The sequence below is a fragment of the Heterodontus francisci genome, chromosome 34 (assembly GCF_036365525.1).
Source record: "Heterodontus francisci isolate sHetFra1 chromosome 34, sHetFra1.hap1, whole genome shotgun sequence".
NCBI classification, from domain to species: Eukaryota; Metazoa; Chordata; class Chondrichthyes; order Heterodontiformes; family Heterodontidae; genus Heterodontus; species Heterodontus francisci.
The window spans coordinates 13,617,169-13,633,161 of record NC_090404.1 but is presented as its reverse complement, the minus strand read 5'-3'; the positions used below and the strand labels follow the sequence as shown (position 1 = coordinate 13,633,161).

The 15,993-nt window shown below is 40.8% G+C and overlaps 1 pseudogene; it reads right to left on the bottom strand.

The window, feature by feature from the left end:
• Positions 1-343: 343 nt before the first annotated feature.
• LOC137348510 (Ig heavy chain C region, secreted form-like) lies at positions 344-12,915 on the bottom strand (annotated as a pseudogene).
• Positions 12,916-15,993: the final 3,078 nt, after the last annotated feature.

Here is a 15,993-nt window from a genome sequence, read left to right as displayed (position 1 = left end):
TGATGCTGCAACTTCAAACTGACCCCAATTCTGAAGGGATGGATAACACGAGAAGCCGGAACATCGAGATCTATATGTGTTGCAGTTGTTTGTTCGAAAAGGGAAAATTGCAGATTTCCTCCCAGAGGCAGGAACGTGACTGAAGTTACTCTACGGAATCCTGTAATGAATCTGCTTTCTTCCGTCACTAACCTGTGGTGTATCTGAGCTGGGAGCACTGGTTCTACAAGACCCGAGAACTGCAAATATCCTGCTTTAGATGAAAAGACCAACCCTCAGCAAATGTGGGAAGCAAACTTAATTCAGCGTTGTGTATTTAAATCGCGATTGTAAGAAAAGGTCTTTATTGGTTTTTATTTAAGAATTGAAATGCAATCGAGAGATTCTCATTGACATGAATTAACAGTGTCCAACAGTGCAAGGGAAATGTTCACAAAACTGGGTTTACCGCTGGATTTATTAACTGTTCTGTTGATGATCTTCAAGGGGATCGCTTCATGTCCCACCACACAGGAGTAAGAAGCGCCGCTGGCCCACTCCTCCGCTGCAATGGATAACAGGCTGTAGATGAAGTAGGAGCTATTGTCGTTCTCTGCCATCACCTCGGTGTTCTTGTAGTTGCCGGAATTCACCGACTTGTCATTGACGGTCCACTTGACGAAGATCTCTCGGGGGGAGAAACCTCTCACTAAGCAGGTGAGGGAGAGGAACCTCTGAGCGGAGACTTCTTCTGCCGGGGGCAGGAGGATAGACACGGACGGTTCCCGCAGATCTTTAACTGCAGAAAAAATAAAATAAATGTCAATAAACTGGAGAATTCCAGAGACAATGAATCCGGTGGCTGGATGTGAGAGAAATGTTTAAAGGTTTTCTTTTCCCCTCTGGGGCCTGTCCTGTTTTCCAGCCCGGAGCAGAGGCGGGGGCAATCTTTCTTGCTGAGAACGGAAAGAATTCGACTGGAAAATTACATCGAATTTACAGCACAGGAACAGGCCATTCGGCCCAACTAGCCTGTGCTGGTGTTTCTGCTTCACACGAACTTCCTCCCACCTTACTTCATCTCCTTCTATTCCTTTCTCCCTCAACTACTTATCTCGCTTCCCCTTAAATACATCACCTATGGTTCCAGAGAGGTGCGTTAGTGAATTACAATTACATTATCGGACTAATCCATTCAACCACTTAATAGGACGAATTGGGCCTTGCACAAACACCAGAAATGGACACAACCTCTCACGTATTGCTTCAATCTCTCCGCTCACCTTCTTCCTTGTGGATGGACTCTCTGAGAGGAGTCGGCAGATCCTGATGGCTCACCACGCAGTAGAACTCATTCCCACTCAGCCAGGATTGTGTCGAGATGTTTACGGTGCTGATCACACTATCGGGATCCTCTCCGGGTTGGACGGCAATCTCTGATTTCAAAGGCTTCTTTTCTTGGGTCCAGGACACGTTGACTCCATAAGGAGCATTAGACACGACGCAGGTTAAGGTCACCGTCGCCTCCAGTAAGATAAAAGCAAAATACTGCGGATGCTGGAAATCTGAAACAAAAACAAGAAATGCTGGATTCACTCAGCAGGTCTGGCAGCATCTGTGGAAAGAGAAGCAGAGTTAACGTTTCGGGTCAGTGACCCTTCTTCGGAACTGACAAATATTAGAAAAGTCACAGATTATAAACAAGTGAGGTGGGGGTTGGGCAAGAGATAACAAAGGAGAAGGTGCAGATTGGACCAGGCCACATAGCTGACCAAAAGGTCACGGAGCAAAGGCAAACAATATGTTAATGGTGTGTTGAAAGACAAAGCATTAGTACAGATTAGGTGTGAATACACTGAATATTGAACAGCAGCAAGTGCAAACCTGAAGAAAAACAACCTGAAAAAAACAGTGGGTAAGCAAACTGAACAAACTAAGATGAAATGAAATAAATGCAAAAAATGTAAAAAGGAATGCAAAAAAAAAGGAAGAAAAAATAACTAAAAATGACTAAAAATGAAAGTAAAGTGGGGGGCTGTCATGCTCTGAAATTATTGAACTCAATGTTCAGTCCGGCAGGCTGTAGTCTGCCTAATCGGTAGATGAGATGCTGTTCCTCGAGCTTGCGTTGATGTTCACTGGAACACTGCAGCAATCCCAGGACAGAGATGTGAGCATGACAGCAGGGGGGAGTGTTGAAATGGCAAGCAACCGGAAGCTCAGGGTCCTGCTTGCGGACTGAGCGGAGATGTTCCGCAAAGCGGTCACCCAGTCTGCGCTTGGTCTCCCCAATGTAGAGGAGACCACACTGTGAGCAGCGAATACAGTATACTACATTGAAAGAAGTACAAGTAAATCGCTGCTTCACCTGAAAGGAGTGTTTGGGGCCTGGGATAGTGAGGAGAGAGGAGGTAAATGGGCAGGTATTACACCTCCTGCGATTGCAAGGGAAGGTGCCCTGGGACGGGGACGAGGTGGTGGGGGTAATGGAGGAGTGGACCAGGGTGTCGCGGAGGGAACGATCCCTTCGGAATGCTGACAGGGGAAGGGAGGTCCAGTAAGACCTGTTCTATTGATGGTGGCAGTAGTTTAATTACTGAATCATTGCAGGAGCAAGGAACTGTAAAACAGAAATGAAAGTCAAACAAAGATTCATCTTCAGAATCAGACACCAATATTCAGCCTTCACTGTCTCTAGGAGAATAAATCAACTTCGAGACATCAACCTCCAGCTGTTGCTTAAATAATATCGTTTATTGGAAGGACAACAGCCTGAAAAAGCTTCCTGGAGATCCGATAACAGTTACTGTGTATTTGCACCCAAAGAAGCCTGTAATGGGCTTTTAAGCAAGTACCCCGGCGAAAAAATCGAATAATTGCGGGAGAAATTATGTTCCGCACTAAAGAACTTTCTTCCTGAAATCCCTGGCGGAGCAGGCTCGAGGGGCCGAGTGGCCTACTACTGCTCCTAATTCGTATGTTCGTATTTCCGTCCGTCTATCGATCCTTGCACCAGATCACATCTCCGCTGAATATAATGGCTCTGTCACCCAAGGACACGAGCTATACATAGAATTCACACTGGCTCAAAACGAATGTCAAATGAAACTCTGAATTTTTAGCCCAGCAGAAAACAAAGTTAAGTTTCTGGCGCCTTGTTACGATATTTGGGGAGATGAAAATATGTAGGAACCAATCGGAGGAGGGGTGAAAGGTCGGGAAAATGCAGTTCCAAGGAATCTTTTTGAGGTGGAGAATGTTTTGCAGTAACGGTATAAGGCAGTTTGCTAATATCTGTCCTGAGTGAGAACTCATGTGTCAGTCTGGAGTTAGAGGGTCATCTGACCAGAGGGTTGTCATAGAGACATAGGAAAAATAGTAGAATATGATCAGACAACTCAGGATACACCAGATATCAAAGCCACCTCACTCACTGTATGCCATCAAAGCAAAGGGAACCATTCTCTGGTGATGTGATGACATGTTGAACCGTGAGCTATCCGAACTCAGCACTCACAGCGGAATGAAGCATAAAAACTACATGATGGCGAATTAGAAAATTATTCTGTGCTTTGTACTAATTCCAATAAATTATTGAATTGGATTATCATTGGAACACAGAATGATCCGGAGCTTCCTCCGTTTGCTTCTCTTACCCTGAGATCCGGTGATGTTTTGGCTTTGTGTGACCCCTTGATGGGAGACCTGGCAGGTATAGACCGTGTTGGTGAACCATTCCCCGGCGGGGACTGTCAGCCGACTGGTTGCCGAGAAGTTCCCGTTCACTTCACAGGCGGGAGAGGTGACGAAGCCCGAATCCATGGGTTGTCCATCCTTCAACCAACTCACGGTTATTGACTCTGGTTGGAAATCGATGATTGAACACACGACAGTTGCAAATCTTCTGCTTGTGATTTCTTCACTGGAACTCTGGGTGAGGATAACAGTTGGATGGACCATGTCACCTTTACAATCTTCAAGAAAAACATGTTAGACATTTCTGGAAGAAATTAATAGCGAAAGCAAACTGTTCTTACATTTTAACAGGTTCTTTGCTGTCAAGCAGACACTAACTGGAGTTTCCAGGGATCAGAACTGTGCACAGTACTCTAAATGTGGTAGAGCCAAAACTCTATACAAGATCATTAAAACTTTTCTGTTTTTCACAGTTTCCTCAACACCAACCTGGCATTTCCTTGCTCCAGACCGACTCGCCACGTCGAACCTCGCAGTAGATTTTGCTGCTTCCCACCTCTGACTCGGTGATGGTTAACTGGCTGCTCTGGGTGTAGGTTCCCTTCTTGTGCAGCACTGACGGGTAAGTCTTCAATCCAGTGGTGATCGGCTCATTATCTTTCTACCAGGAAACGGTGGTGATTTCGGGGATGTAGTCCATCGCCAAACAGCCGTAGGCCACGGAGCCGTCTGTGTTGGGTTGTTCACAGGAGCAAAGACCGTAAAGAGTTGGGGGGAGACGGTGTCGCTGGGAAAGAATGGCAGATTGAACAGGTTAGACTCTGTGATTCACGTTCATTAAGTTACAAGACAACTCGGAATTTGAAACTAGCTCGAAACTGATTCCAATATTTTCCGATTAAAATCTTCATCCGCATTTGAGCTTCTACCACTTCCATCATTCGATGATCATCGCCTGTCGATCCCCTGGTCAGGAACACACCTCTCTTTCCGGATCTGTCACATTACAAAAGAGCCTTTTGACGTCATCTCAATAAAGTCCCTTTCATTGGATTAAACTGGAAGTAGGGATTTCCCGCTATTCCTGCCAGTAGTTATTTCGAAGCCAACAGCACTTTGTCAATAAATAAAATACTTGGCACTTATTAATTGCAGTTTTTGGAAATTTGCTCTCTGTAAATTGACTGCTGGGTTCCCTCACCCCTCCACCCCTACCCCCCAAAAATAGCGACTACTGTTAAAAAGTGCCATCTCAATGGGTGCTTATAAAATGAGCTTAAAGCTTGAAACTTGATACCAGGCAAAGTAATTCCATTAATTTCCCATAAAAATCTACAGTGGCATTTGAGCTTCTTTGGGTCGTTGGTGAACCAGGATTATAAAATAATAGAATTGATAGCAGAGAATGAGGCCATTCGGTCCATCAGGCCTGTGAAAGGTCATTCCAGTAATCCTGCTGACCTTCCAATCCCTAATCTTCTTTTCAAAAGTTCCATTTTATCTAGTTCTTATGGATTCTGCCGACACTCCTCTTTCTGTTAGGAGAATCCCAGATCCTAACAACCCCCTGTGTAGAAAAGTAGATCCATACCCTCTTCCTTCATTCTTTTGACGCTGATTTTAAATCAGTGCTCTCGACAGACCAACTCACTGATTTGGGGAAATTGGTTTCTGAATTTCAGTATAAAACCATTCATTATTCAAAACACCTCTACCAGACTTCATCTTAATCTTCTATGTCCCCATAACAATAAAGGACTTTTGCAATAAATGGTTGAAGTCTCCTTTAAAATATTGACTGAACCATTTAGTACCCAGATTTCAAAGCGGAATTTTTACACAACCTAGCTTTTGGAATTAAAGTTTTAGATGAATCTGCATTGATTCTAGGCTATCGCTTTCCTTCTCAGTACTTGAGGATTGTGATTTGTGTTCTATCTTGTTCTCCTGAATGGATCTCTCCCGAGTTTGCTTTTCCCTCCAACTCAATTAAACCCGATTCCTAAAATTGGTCATTTGAAACGATGTTGTTTAAATGGTCCAGTTAATTTTCCAAAGTGTCTTCCCACCTCTCACCAGTGAGAACTGGTGTTGCTGACTGTGTCGTTACAGTCACCTCTTGCTGCTGGTTAAACCGACCTTAATGTGACCATCAGGATAGGTTTCTTCTCTAAATATCTGATATTGACATCACTTACACATTATACATCGAGTGATGTATACAGTAGGTTCCATGCAAGGAAGGACAAAAATTCCTGAAGTGTTATTGCTGACATGGTCAACTCTAACTTGGTTGTGTGGACAATTCAAACACCTGGGGCTTATTGGTCAGATATTGAAAGCTCACTCATCAATATGATGTAAAAAAAGATTGTCGATGTTGGTGGCGCAAAAGTTGGACATCTGGGCTTTCAACTGGCATTGGATAACATACCACAAAAGAGAACATTCGGAAAATAGAAGCGTATGGATTAAAGGCATAGTGGTGACTTGATAATGTATAGGAAGCAGAGAGTAACGGTGAACCAATGCTTTTCTGACTGGAAAAAATTCAGGATTGTGATCCCCCTTGGGTCGGTCATAGGGTCATTGCCTTTTTTGTTATGTACAATGACGTGGAATTGGGTGTGGGGAGTAGAATTTCGAAGTTCGAGGATGATACAAAACAAATAGTGAGCAGGATAGTAACAGGGTTCAGGAGGACATAGACAGACTGGTGAAATGTTCAGGGACAGAGCAGATGCAATCTAACGCGGATAAGTGCGAAGTGCTGCACTTTTGAGGAAGAACATAGAAAGTTAATGTAATCTAAATGGTACTATTTGAAGGGTGTAAAAAGTAATGGAACCTGGGGTGCATACTCATAATGTTTTGAAGGCAGGTAAGGAAGCGAATGGAATACTTGGTCTTGTAAAATGGAATATTGATAACAAAAAAGAAACACGTCATATTAAAGCCTTACAAATCACTGATTAGGCTGGAATATTTTTGTACAATTCTGGCCACCACACTTTAGGAAGGATGTTGGGGAGAGTGCAGAGGCGGTTTACCAGGATGATGTCAGGGATGAGGGGATTCAGTTATGTAGAGAGATTATACCAGCCGAATTGTTCTCCTTAGGCGGTTATCGAACAGGTATGCTCAAAATTATGGGATGTTTTGATAGAGCTGATAAGGGCAAACTATTTCCTCTGTCAAGTGGGTCAGTAACAAAATAAATAATTGGCAAACAAAGTGGAACGTGGGGCGGGTGATGACTGCGGAAAGAGGTTTCTTTCCAGACAGAGGCTGTTTTCATAGAACCGTAGAATGGCTACAGCACAAAAGGAGGCTATTCGACCCATCGTGTCCGTGCAGGCTCTCTGCAAGTGCATCCGGAATGCACAAGGCAACCGGGCATGTCCTCGAAGGAGACTGATTTGCATGATTATGTCGTAAAAGCTGGCTTGTAGGATTAAATTGGAGAGCTCTTTGAGAGATAACACAGACGTGACGGGCTGAATGGCCACATTCCGTGCGAGAAGATTCTATGATTCTACCCGACTCAGCAGAATTAGTTCTTCAAAATGTAATGGGAGGAAAAGCTTCATAAATCTGAACATCTCTGTGACATATATTTTATTGATTGTTATTATGAAAGATGATTTTTGAAATAAGAGGATCTGAAGGATTTAATACAAATGAGTCAATCAGATACTGTCAGAGACTTAAAGCTTATTGTGATTGACATTGATTGCAGACTAACTGTATCACTTCAAAAGTTTCACACAAGCTGACTTCAGTGGCTTTGTGTTCTCAGCTGTGATCCAGTCCAAATCCAATGTATGTATCTCACCAGAGTTTATCACTGCCTGTTACCTATTGAAAATACTTGAACGAAATACTGGTTTAAACATGAGATTATCATGATGGTTATTGGGAGAGGGAGTCTCGACCGTCTCCATATAAATCGTCAAAAGAACTTCCAACCTCCCATCAGATCAGAACAAACGCCGCTCTCTGGAACGTTACAGTCACTTCCTGAAACTGTTTGTTCTGAAAGTGCGCTAAAAAAAATCAGGCCAATCTCATTTAATAATTATCTGATAATTAGCATGTTTAAATATTATTAATTCATTAAAACTTGGGCTTGAATGAATGGTAAAATCAATTAATATGCGTTGTTTTATCTGGGCAATGGAACAATTTATTTTCATATATCTGGGTCGAGAACGCGCAGCTTATGAGTTAGATGCAGATTAAGGTTCCTTGAACACTGCGGGAAAATCCTTCTCGGGTCAGATACAGGACAGTTAAGTTGTAAAGTAAAGGTCCCCCCTGTACGGCGCTATCATGAGCTGTAAGGTCAGATATTGTAAGTGCTTTATTCCGTGGAAAGCCTCCTCTGCACTGCACTGTCACTCTGGATCAGGTACACCTGTGCACTGTCCTATAAAATACATCCAGGTTTAGATACAGAGCAATTTCTCCCTCTACACTGTCCTTATCAAACGGTCCCAGGACAGTTACAGCATGGATTAAATATACGGTGAAGCTTCCTCTACATCGTCGAATCAAACACTCCCAAGGGAGGTACATTACTGATTACAAACTGACCAAAGCTCCTTTTACATTCTGTCTCTCATGTCTCTGAACTGTTATTTCTGATTGTCACAGACTGGAATACTGATCTCATCGCTGAGGCGTCTCATCAAACTTAAAGTCAAAGTTCCACATTTCTCACAGATACAAGTTTCTTAAATAAATGGATCAAATTTTACTCCTTAAAATACAGGAGAACGAACCAGGTTTACCCCAACCAGCCGGGAGGATATCTAGTCCCGATACAGTGAACAAGTGCACAGAAACAGAACAGGCACAAAGGATGCAACAATAGGGCTCTCAGCAGATAGATCTGCACAATCTGTCAATTTCAATGAAGCTGCTTGATTCTAATTTATCAATTGTCAAATTCTGACCACTCCAAGTCTGTAAGCTCTTCCAATTGAATTTATATTCATTTCAAATACTCCCTTCGACTTCCAACTGTTTCTCCCTGTCTGTCTGCAGTCTTAAAAACATGTAAGATATAGTTTACCTTAAAATGAGTAAATCAAAACAATTCATATTCAGGGTAATTTGATGTCTGTAACAGGAACTCAATAACAGAGTAAGAATTTAGCAAATCAGGAGATATTTACCTTGCAAACCCACTGGTTAGATACAATTTCACAATTAAATTTTACCCATAAAAATAATAATTGAAGCAATACACAAACTTAATTCATTAAAATCTGCGGCGACACGTTATCGAGTTAAGAACAGCTGAGTAAAAAATACATTGTTCTTTAAATTATTTTTAGACATAATTCAAAATTCTCCCCGACCCGTGAGATTTTGCACTCATTAGAATCCTGGCAATTATGTTACTCAATTGTGGGAGGTCATTTATGTTTAGTGAATTAGCACTGTTATATTCTAGGTTAATATGCATGTTAGCTGATTTTATACTGTATTTTTAAAAAATAGTTGATATTAATTCAAGACCTGTTTCTTCCTGGCACCTTGTGAAATAATGGTGTTTTAATTATATTATTATGACACTTAATCAATATTTAATAGTAAACATCATATTAATAGATGAAAACATTCAGACAAATATATTACTTTTACATAAATCAAATCACAGTTCAATAATTTAAAATGAACAATAATTTCTACTCCCTCCCTGCTTTCCATCTACAAACTTGTGAACTGCGCATGCATCTGAATGCATTGACATATCATAAACTCGGTCTGTTCTCAGCAAGTATTTCACACGATGAATTTATGAGTGGAATATTTTAAATAATTCCAAGCCTGGCCGGGATCACATCTCACTAACTGGCCATGGGCTGTAACATCGCCTGTTTGTGAAAGCAGGAGTCTCATGTTTAAATGTTGTCATAAATCTTAACTATGTAAGAAAAAAAGTCAAAAACATCCGAGCAGTTTGCAATCAGGAACTGTGCTGCCACTATTTAATCACACAATGTGTTTATACTTTACTCCCGTAATTCACACAATCCATGTAAATTAACTGTTAAATATATTGTGTTTTTATTGAAAGAAGCTCCAAAACGATCATTGTAAAAGTGAAACATAGAAACATAGAAAACAGGGGCAGGAATATGCCATTCGGCCCTTCGAGCGTGCTCCGCCATTCATGATGATCATGGCTGATCATCCAACTCAGTAGCCTTTTCCGGCTTTCGCCCCATACCCTTTGACCCCTTTAGACCAAGAGCTGTATCTAGATATATGAACAAGCTATATGAACAAGCTGTATGAACGAGAATAATTCTTTCAGATCATCTGCCACACTAAAATTTAATGAGTAAATGTAGCCGAGGTTTTGTCTATCAATTTAGTATTTTATAAGAATCAAGCATAACTCTCGGGTATAATCTGTTCTTTGTCTATTATTCTGTCCTATGTGCAGCACAGCTATGAGAGAAGGATGCTGTTATTGAATTCAACACTAACATTAACCATTTGAAATTAAATGAATTTGCTTGAATGTCAACGTGTTATTCGTTTGTCTTTAGCCTTACGCTGTCTGCAAGTTTCTTCAATTTAAATAAAATCACATGAACAATTATTTGACTGCCAGCGACTTCTTGTCTCAGGAAAATGGTTAATATTAGATTAGTGATAATTATCTCGCAACCAACAACTATTGACATTGAAGGAAGAACATGGTTTGGGCTGCACGCAAAAAATGTAATAACCAGACAGATATATTGCACTGAAAAACTGCAATTTACAACTCCTATTTAAGTTATAAGTAAATACAAGCTGTCATTCATCTGTTTTAATCAGGGACATAATAATTAATTTTAAAGCGCTCAAACTGAACAGAACACTGGAATAAGTACACTCTTATTGAAATCATTTCAAGCATAATTAAAAATTGTTTCCAGCCTATAAAATTTTGTGCGCACGACATACCAGAATTGTGAAAGGTGATTAATGAATAATGAACCTATGTTAATATTAAAGCATATTTGGTTTGTATGAGGAGGTATTCTCGCATTATAATTGTTTGAATTACATTAACTTTACTCTCCAATTTGCAAACTTGCTAATTGTGCAGTTTATAATTGCAGTAGCATTTCACGTACTGAATGAGTGTCACAACCATGGCTGAATAGTTTAATCTGCAATTATCACTTCAATTTAAAAAATGCCTTGAAATATCTATAAATATTTTCCTCATTTCTGAAACCTGCCAGTTTTCTGTCTTTAAACACGTAGAATGTTTCCATTCGATCAGAAAACCTGAAGCCACTCGATGTCACCGAGATTAAACAATGCAGAAACGCCAGTTTCACAAATTTTACTTATTCGAAGTGACATAGACACACACTCTCCACAGCAGATAAACACCAAATACATCACTGTACTGCTTCAGTACGTTTCATGGAGAAGCAGCTTAATTCTACAAGTACTTTCAGCAGAATCAAATGTAACATTGCAAAAAAAACTCAATGCAGAATCCACCGAGCCCGCCTGTGTCTGACTTACCAGAAATATAAAATAATGGCAGCAGAACTGTTAGTCCAAACAGCATGTTTAATAAATTAATATTGATACAATAGCATATTTCATTAATATTGGCTGATACCACTGCATTATAATAAGTGAGGTTAGATTGATGCATATCTGACCAAAGCTGCAAATTTGTTATTTATGTAGTTATTATTAACAGCAAAATTTATTGTATTACATATGAGCATTCGTGAGCAGTAGATTGATAGATGGCAATTTAATTGCCACAAATAAAAATAGATCAAAATATCGTAAGGCTATTTTCGAACACTGAAGCTTTCTAACTATAATCTTATTTCAAACATATTTAAACACTTATTGTTTGTATTAGATCAGAAAACCTGTAGCAACTAGATGTCACCGAGATTAAACATTGTAGAAACGTCAAAAAGTTGAACAACAGTTAGATATTTAAAGTAGCCCAGACACACAGTCTCATCAGCAAATAAATACCAAATCACATCAATCTGGAGCTGAATCCCTCAACAGAACCGATTGTGAAGAAACCATTAAATTCCTTCATCCCTTTGCAGCAGAATCACATGAAACATTGCAACAAATCTCAATACAGAATCTACCGAATCCACATTCCAGTGAACGAATGTATCATTAAAATAAACAGAAATATAAAATAAAAACACAAATAAATCAGTTACTGAATAAGTGCCTGTTTCTTACCTGCAGTCACCGTCACCATGGTCCCTTGTCCCCAGTAGTCAAGACAGTCACAGTGTTACATTCCCTGGGCTGGGTCACACAATAACTGGCTCTGCACAGAATAGAGAGAAATCTATCTTTATTTTAAATATCCACACCCCAGAGCCAAGATAAAATCATCATGATTCTTCATAGAATTATAACTGCGTTAATGATTCGTTTTACTCTTTATAAATTTCCCTGATGTTTTATATTTCACACAGTAACATGTCAGCAATTATTGAAATCATCAACTGATGAATGAATATTTATTAGTATATCCATCATAAACCGTGCTAGGTGGACAATGTTGGACACAAATAATGCTTCACTGTATATACAGTTGGATTGTAAAACGAGCACTGACCTCGATTCATCAGTTAGTGCCGAGGGTTTTTTTTTGTATTGACAGTAACTGCTGTGCCATCCCGGGACACACTGCTGTACCTTGCACAGTAATAGATGGCGGTGTCTTCGGTCTTCAAGTTCTTCATGTCCAAAGCGAAGATGTTGTTTGAAGTGTCTTTGGACGCAGTAAATCGATCCTTAACCCCTGGGGCGTAGTTATTACTTGATGAACTGAGGTACTCAAGCAGCCACTCCAGCCCCTGCCCGGGAACCTGTCGGACCCAGTTCATCCAGTCGCCGCCAAGATTGAACCCGCTGGTTTTACAGGTCAGTCTCAGGGAGCCTCCGGGTTTCCCGGTCTCTGCCGCTGGCTGAGTCAACACGATATCCGACTGGACACCTGTAAAAAAAATATCAAAAACCCCGAGGATTAATCCTGGTGAAATGATTCCTGACTCTGTAACATTCCAGAGAGAGACTAACACTGAGACAGTAACAGTGAGAGACAAGGCTAGCAAAAACTACTCACGGGATAAGAAAACCAGCAACGGACTGAGAGAAATCGCCGACCTCATCCTTCTGGCAATTCGGGGAAAATGGTTCTGGCAAGAACTCACTGAGCAGACCCGCTCCCGGACTGTTGTATTGCGGTCCCAGTGACCGGTATTTAAATACCCGGCAGAAGGGGGCGAGGTTATTAGGCGCCGCCTATTGATTCCCTGATAGAGGCGGTGACTGGATCCACGTCCCATCTTCCACATCATCAACAGAATGGAGTCATATCATTACACTGGGATATTATTGCATGTGAGCATTTTATCTATATCCAGGGTTAGTTAGTTGGCAATATAGTTTCAATGCAATATGTTGCTTGGTAGTAAATGGAGATATTGCAGTTCAGAATATGTTCCGGAATAATAATTGCATTGTGGACTGTGATTAAATCTCTTTATTTCCTCAACTCTTCATAAGGGCATGTGAATCTCTAAGATGAAATTACGTCACCAGAGTATAAAGTGACTGCTAATGTATGTTAATCCATCTCCCGTTATCTATCCCTTCAATCTATACCAGTGAAGGATGCCCACTAATTTGAATTGTGCTCAATTTATGCAACTAACTGCGGTACATTAGTGTTTCGATTTGCAGTGTGAATGGCTGCAGTTACACGATTTAGGACCAGAGTGAATAAAAACGCCTCACATTACACATGTCTCTCTCTCTCTCTCTCTCTCTCTGTATTTCTCCAGCTGCTCCTGACTCTGTGACCCGCAGCCATTCCTTTGAAAATTACCTGATAGAAGTCCGCTTGCCTGATCATTAAGGAGTGACACATATAATTCATATCAGCTTTTGAAAAATAGAAGTTAGTGAATCAGAACCGATGCAGTGATCGGCAAATCTACCCTCGGCACCCAGATCATTGCAGCTAACTTTAATAGCGACAAACAGTTTAACATACACTGGTATCAGGAACACAATGTATCAGGACTTAACGTTTATGCTACAGAATATCACAAAAACAAACGCTTTATCTGCTGTGGAAACGGATCACAAACTGGGCATTTCTCTATCCATTGGTATCCTGTCTATGAGAGGGCTGAATATGCAGCCCAAACCATCATAAATTAAACTGTACAGTACGCAGCTGTTAGCACTAATAAAGGATTCTTTAGTTTGAATGTGATTCACAGTTCTGTGAGAAAAGTCAAGGAAATGCAGCGGGTTCAATGCAATCCCACCTATGTATTTATTTACTTTGTGATTCCCACTTTTCTCAATACGGTGTCCACGGGTCATTAAAACCTCTCTCTACAACTTCATGCAGTACGAAATAAATAGTCTTAATTACCTAGAATTATATTTAATTGTCACGTGGGTCAATTTATTATTTTGCGACCCCATTTTATCACTGACTTTACCGAAGATCATTCTTTAGATGTGATGCTGTATTTTTTTTTTGTTTGTTTTGTAAGAGCGCTGCTGAATAAGTTCATGTTTAAATAGTTAAATCCCATCTTTGTCCATTCATATTCACGCTATTTTGCCCCCACACTGTATGTGGCAGCAACCCAGCCGACTGTCGTCGGGGAAGCTCGAGTACTGAATGTCATTTACAGGAAGCATCTGGAGTTCTGTGCAGTAAATCAAAGATCTGTTTCCTCACGACTGACCGCTTGTCTGCAAGCCTGCTTTAAAACATTGTCAATGAGGCCTATTCAGAAACAAATCTACCCAGCAACAACACTGAAGTCAATTTTATTTTTTCAATTGTGTACCTATGTGAACGAGAACGAGAGGGCACAGATTTGAAGTAATGGGTAAGGGAAGCAAAAGCGACATGAGGAAAAAAAATGTCACGCAGCGAGTGGTTAAGGTCTGGAATGCGCTGCCTGAGAACGTGGTGGAGGCAGGTTCAATTGAAGCAGTAAAAAGGGAAATAGACAGTTATATGAAAAGGCAGAATGTTCAGGGTTACGGGGAGAAGGCGCAGAATGGAACTGAGTTGCTCTTTTGGAGATCCAGTCCGGACGCGATGGGCCGAATGGCCTCCTTCTGCACTGCAACGTTTCTGTGATTCTGTACCGCCATACATTCATTGTAAGTCATTGCCAAAGTGAAATATATCCTGTAGGTATTGCACATTGTGGTCGCAAATTCAAATGTCCTTAACTCCTTTAACCACATTCCCCAGAGCCTCTCCATTCAGAACATTCATGCACTGAATTAATTGCTCACGAGTTCAGCTAATGACTTCAGTAAGATTTACTCAGGTTGATGGTACAGGGTCGTTGTGATAAGAACATAAGAAATAGGAGCAGGAGTAAGCCATTCGGCTCCTCGAACCTTTTAAGAAAACCATGCTGGGCTGATTGTGGCCTTAGCTTCACTTTCCTGCCGGCCCCCCATAATCCTTGATTCCCTTGTAGATCAAAACTATAAGAACAGATGAAATAGGAGCAGGATGGAGACATATGGTTAGAGTGGACATGGTGTATCAGCCGGACAGAGCTCAGTCGGTGACGTTGCTGAATATAGTGATTTCAATCACAATTTTGAACATGATTCTCAGACCTGTGCTCTATGGCATGAGGTTAATGCAGAATCCTGATTTTCATCCAGTTGCACTTCGGTGTTAGACTTGTTTAGTTTCGGGGAAAACTGCTGTATGCATGTAAAGCCTCCAGTAAAATGCTAGAAAGTCAATATTCAGTAATTACTTTTCACCACAAATTCCTGCTCTGAATCTATACCTTGAAACCCTTCCAAAGTGCTGAAGAATGTAATATTAATATTGAGGTATAATTGGTGATGTGTTTATAGGGGAATGGCGCCGAGTTGATGGATTCCTGATTGACCCCTCCCCCTTGCAAAAAGGCTGCCTCCCATAAACTAGGATTATTAATCTGGTTTGTGCATAGTTCCCATTCCCGCTCGGTACCCCACCAGTAGGAGTAGCAAACTGTCTCTGTTCCAATTAACAGAAACAGACAGGCGGGGAGACATTTCCGGATCAATAGGTTATTTTACTCTTATACAAGCGGGAGGTATCATCTTCAAAATAAATTATCTTTTTCAAAATTTTTGTTCGTGATCATGTTTCCCAAACAGAGGTTGATTCTCAATCCAATGATAGTTCCCAATCTATTGATAGATCCACAACCACCAACTTGCTCAAACAATTGATAACTTGCAACCGATTGA